Genomic DNA, 6,000 nt, shown 5'->3' on the forward strand with positions numbered 1-6,000 from the left:
GTTGGATGTCTCTATGAAATTGTGGTGTGTTAGTACCTCCTATGAATGCTCAAAGTACAGTGATGACCCACAAGTATAGGGGATCGCAACAGTCTTCGAGGGAAGTAAAACCCAAATTTATTGATTCAACACAAGGGGAGACAAAGAATACTTATAAGCCTTAACAACTGAGTTGTCAATTCAGCTGCACCTGGAAAAGCACTAGTAACAGGGGTGATGTGAAAGCAGCAGTAATATGAGAGTAATAGTAACAGTAACACAGCAGCAGTAGCAGTAACACAGAGGCAATGGCACCAGAAAATAGTTAATACTACTTCTAATGGCATATAGGACCGAGTGAGTATTTGATGATGAAAGATGGACCGGGGTTCCCAGCTATCTACACTAGTGGTAACTCTCCAATAACAAGTGTTGGGTGAACAAATTACAGTTGGGCAATTGACATAATTATCTATTATATAATTAAAACACAAGAGAAGCAACGGTTTAGATAAGCTAGGAATAACCAAATCAATAAGAACGGCCAAGATTAACTTTCTACATTCTGCTGGCGCATATAGACATAGTGTCCTTCTCCCGCACGTTCAATCTAAACCGTGTATAGTTAGAAAAGATCCAAACCGTGTAGGAGAGACACGCCCTAACAACGCTCACGTTTCCAGATGAAACCTATCCCACCGCCTCGCCGCCGCTTTGCACGGCTCTTCTGGATCTTCCGTCGCCTCGCCTACCCTTCGTCCCTGGGTGCTGCGACGCCTCCCGCTCCCTTCCTGCTGGTGGCCTCTATGTATTGTGCAGTTTGCTTACCACTGGCGTCATCCCAATGCAAAGCTACCACGAGCCTGTCGACAGTTGCGATACCCAAGCAGGTAGATCACCTAGACATAGCTATGTTTTCTATATTAACCCTGTGTTAGATTAATCTGAAAGCAGGGGATGATGCAGAGTCAGTCCGTTTTGACCACCAGGGATTTTCACGAATCTAGATTGATGTTGATTGGAGATGAGAAAATCTGTTTGTGCTTATAATGTTTCCTCTGGCTCTTTGGGCTTATGGCAGCTCAGTCCGTGAGATGAATACTATTTTCAATTTATCCGGATCAAGTTCTTATCCTTCCCCTAGGCCACAGCTGAATCGCGAGGAATAGCAGGCTCTCGCCGCGTTTTCTGTCGAAATTGTTCTACTGGTCGTCATTGTTCCTCTCTGTGGCGCATACCAAAGAGGGGCGCATACCAAAGAGGAGGTGCAACACCCATCGTGTTCCTCACGTCTTGAATCAGCTCTGGCAAGATAGATTGAGATGGCCTTCAGATTGAATGCGCAGCAGCTCTAATTGTGGTGAATGTGGGTATTTTGGGTGGCGTATGTGTGCTAATGACACGGTGAATATTGGTATAGCACTAGCACCATCACAACACTGAGCTAGCAAGACAATCTGCTGTAAGTTTAATCGGGTCCCATCTTTTTGCATTCCGTCGACAATCATCCAAGCAAGTTTATCACCTAGACATAGCTATGTTTTTTTATTTTTACCCTGTTAGATTGATACAAAAGCAGGCAGGCCGATGCGCTACTGACACGAATCTTGATTGATCATGGCATGGTTGCAGTTCAGAAATTCTGTTTGTGCTTATAATTTTTCGCCTGGCTGTACCTACTCATCATCAATACGCGTGTCGTCAATCATGATGGAAGTACGGAGCAGATTACTTCTGCCGGCCGCAACACAGCTTCCCAGCGGCGCTGATTTCTCATCGATTGCACTGGTCGAAGTTTATGGTGCATGCCACGCATCTATGTGCAGTCCCACCACTTGATGATGGTTTTGTTAGATATAGCCTGCATCCTCGACTGATTGCCAGCCCGCCGCTTTTCTTTATGATGTCTGTCGTAACCGTTCACCAGGTATCATGGTATTCTCTCCCAATTTTCACGTCTCCAGCTTCATCATGATCTTTTTTTAGAGTAGGCATCTTTCCTAGGCTGAAAAACTGGTATGCTACATGCTCTCATCTTCGAAATTCAGACCTATTCAGTTTGAGATGATAATAAGAACCATGGTTGTTATCGATAGAAGTCAAGAGACCATGAAGATGCTGCCCATATGGGAGAGTACTTTTTATAGAATACGGAGGCCCTTTTCTAAAATTGTCCAGGTATCTCTTCGTTTCTCTCTTTCTTGCCTAATATGGCATTTTAATAATTCTTATAACACACTGAGTTCCATTCAGATAGTTGTCTGTTTGGTGAAAGGATGGAGTTGGCTTTTCATGGTATATATCAACTTCTGAAGTTTATGTTCAATGGGAAAGTGAATTGTGTGAGTTGTTTTCTAAATTGGTCGGCATGTCTCATGCCTCTACTTGCACCACTCTTCCAAATCAGCTGTTGCTGATGTTCTGCAGAATATTCCTTCCTCTACCTCACTGCTGCAGACTACCCTTCTCCAGTCCACGACTGATGTTCTAAGATGCAGCAGATGGATAGCGCTCAGTTTGGTTGTCGAAGAATCACATGCGGAATATGTTGGCACAGGGGCATGGTAAGGGGGATGACGATACTGTCAGCAAGTAGGGTAACTACTCGCTGCGCCTCCTTTCCAATTGTCCCAGATACTTTCCTTCAATGTCACACATAAGAATTCATCATACTCTGTTGTGAAATCAATCTTACTGAGAATTGAGAAAGGGTTATCTTCCGCTTTTGGCTGCAGAAGGAAACTTATCAGTAATGTGAGACAATATATAGAATAAAACTTCAAATTTTATATCTGACAAAAGAAGCGAACTTATAAGGCTTTGTATATTTTGGAAATACCACAGTGTTATTTAAACTTCAAGGTGTGTTTTTCAGTTGAGCCAGATTCATTAATGATGCTCAAATTGGGTGATACTTGCAGCTATGGAAGATTTAGGCAAATGTGGGTGAGCAAGATTTCCATGGCGGCGTGATGCACCCTTTGCTCAAAACATCCGTGCGGTCGATGCAGTGGAGCAACAGATGCACCAATGTAAGTTTGAATTAAACATGAATGACCTACTTATCATGATTATGCATTTTGAAGATATATGCCATACTCGGATATGAATCTATCATCTACTTGAAAAGATTATGAATGGTACATGGGAGTCATCCATCAATGCTCTAAAAAGTGTAATATCTACATGCATACAACATGCACTTCTTTTTATGTCAACCTCACAGGGCTACCCAAAGGTTTCTTCAAACTAGAAAACACACACTGTTTTTCTTTGTTTTTGACATGATCAAAATGAAAACTATGTATTATAAATTCTTATTATATTTTTGATACATAACCATAATATTAAAATGTATTTTTCATATTATATAAATTTGGTATTATGAACACGGTAGACCAGTTCTTGGCACTGAATCTATATGAAATCCGTAATATCTATGTTTGTTGGGTTTACAGAATGAATCTGTAGTTATGATATAATATCGGCGTGCCCCTCGCCAGTCCGCGATGAACTGATTGATTGCTAGCAGTCGTACTTGAATAGGAGGCCGTCATACTAACTATTCAGTGTTTATCCATCGATATTTTCTGATCTGACGAGACTGATTAATTACTAAAGGCAAATCCTATATACGTACATGCATACCAGTTCGAAATGTTGAAACTGCTGGTACCATGCGCCTAAGTTAGAGAGAAGTTACTTAAGTTTCCAAGGGAATCAAAGACGACGAGCGAAACTTCGTACGCTGGTTCTGCAATGAGCTGTACCAATATTTGGTTCTAGGGTTCAGGACGAGGTACATATATAGATGACTACCAAAATCTGTGGACGGACACAATTCACTCTCAATGTTTGTAGATTCAGTTTGCTCTCTAATCACATGCTACTTTCCTTATGCTCTTCCAGATTATCTGTTGATAGCAAAATAATAAGGCAGTATAACTTTTCCTTGAGATGTTCTGAATGCAGCTAGAACGATGGGCATGGGTGAGACGGCAATTATGCTTTATTGATTTGAGACAACAAAATATGAAGCTAGCATACTTTGGTATTCAGCTTTGCTGCGGAGGTACTTAGATTGGTGCATCTGTTTCAGTTGTCCAATATATTTTATTTCAGACTCTGAAATCATAGACGAGGATGTGAAGGCCCTGAAGGTGTGTTTCAAGTAATATTGTGTGGATGAATTGTTCACTGAAAAAGTGTATGAACTCAACACATCCAGCTTGAGGTTGATGCCTATTGTTTCTATTTCAAACGTACTGAAGATGATGCACATGTTCTCCTTGAATAATTCATGAATTTTCAGTTATCATAAGTTGTTCCTAATTACCTGTCATTTTTCTATCACTTGAGCAAGTCCGCAGTTTTACGAATCAAAACGTACTAGGAGGCCCTTTTAAGAAAAAATAGAGACGGGTAATTGTTTTAGCCAAGCAAATAATCGTAGCAAAACAAAATGTGGCAGTTAATATTTCCGGAATGAAAATCTAACCGACAAATTAACAGCTGGAAGAAAAAAACATATATTTAGTGATCATAACAGTTGGATTAAAACACAAATAAAATATAAAACATGTATATTAATATTGAATAAAAATTTAAAAATGAATAGAAAACAGATAATGTCCATAAGATATCTACCGCCTAAAGATTGTCTAGCCCTGCGAATTCGCGGGCCACCCTGCTAGTTATAGCATTAAGACAGAACATCCAGTTTATTAATCATGTAGGCATGTTTTCTATATATAGTCATACGTGCTCGCAATGAGAAACTTGCATAACATCTTTTGTCCTACCAGCCGGTGGCAGCCGGGCCTCAAGGGAATCTACTGGTAATTAAGGTACTCCTTTTAATAGAGCACCGGAGCAAAGCATTAACACTTGGTGAAAACATGTGATCCTCATATCTAAGCCATCCCCTCCAGTTATCCCAGTTGTTGTCACTCTGGGGCCTCGGGTTCCGGACATAGACATGTACAAACAACTTGTAGATACAATCTAAGCAATAATTATAGAGCTTAAATCTAAGATCATGCCACTCATGCACTAGTGACAAGCATTAAACACAACAAGATTGCAGCAACAATAACTTCACAAACTTTATAGATAGACTGATCATAATGTAACAATTCATCGGATCCCAACAAACACAACACCGATTACATCACATGGATCTCAATCATGTAAGGCAGCTCATGAGATCATTGTATTGAAGTACATGGGAGAGAGAGTACCAACTAGCTACTGCTAGAAATCGTAGTCCATGGGGGAACTACTCACGGAGCATGATGGAGGCGGTGGCGTCGATGGAGAAGGCTCCGGGGGTCGATCCCCGTCCCGGCAGGGTGTCGAAACAGGAACTTCTGACCCCCGAAACTAGGTTTCGCGATGGCGGCGGCGCTCTGGGAGTCTTTCTGGAGTATGATAGATATATCTCGGGTTTTCGCGTCGTGGGGGAATAAATAGGCCAAGGGGCGATGTCGGTGGAGTCCCGAGGTGGGCTCCCCACACGCCGGCGCGCATATGGGCCTGGCCACGCGGCTGCATGGGGAGGAGGCCGTGGGCCTCCCCCAGGCTTGCCCTTCTGGCTCCGTGTGTCCCTCGGAAAAATAGGAGGTTTGGCTTTTGTTTCGTCGAATTCCGAGAATATTGCCCGAACAGCTTTCCTGGAACCAAAAACAGCAGAAAACAGGAACTGACACTGTAGCATCTTGTTAATAGGTTAGTCCCAGAAAATGCATAAAAACATTATAAAGTGTGAATAAAACATGTAGGTATTGTCATAAAACTAGCATGGAACATAAGAAATTATAGATACGTTGGAGACATATCAAGCATCCCCAAGCTTAGTTCCTACTCGCCCTCGAGTAGGTAAACGATAAAAAGAATAATTTCTGAAGTGACATGCTACCAACATAATCTTGATCAATACTATTGTAAAGCATATGAGATGAATGAAGTGACTCAAAGCAATGGTCTATTGTTTGCTAACAAAAAGATAATGACTAAACAACT

General features: G+C 41.5%; 1 long non-coding RNA gene across 1 annotated transcript; it reads left to right on the forward strand.

Annotated features, from left to right (window-relative positions):
• Positions 1-2,215: 2,215 nt before the first annotated feature.
• On the forward strand, positions 2,216-4,317 carry LOC127317130 (uncharacterized). Its single transcript, XR_007860921.2, has 4 exons — positions 2,216-2,321; positions 2,407-2,543; positions 2,901-3,011; positions 3,952-4,317. It is a non-coding gene; the product is annotated as an uncharacterized lncRNA (long non-coding RNA).
• Positions 4,318-6,000: the final 1,683 nt, after the last annotated feature.

This window comes from Lolium perenne, chromosome 7 (genome assembly GCF_019359855.2).
Source record: "Lolium perenne isolate Kyuss_39 chromosome 7, Kyuss_2.0, whole genome shotgun sequence".
Classification (NCBI taxonomy): Eukaryota; Viridiplantae; Streptophyta; class Magnoliopsida; order Poales; family Poaceae; genus Lolium; species Lolium perenne.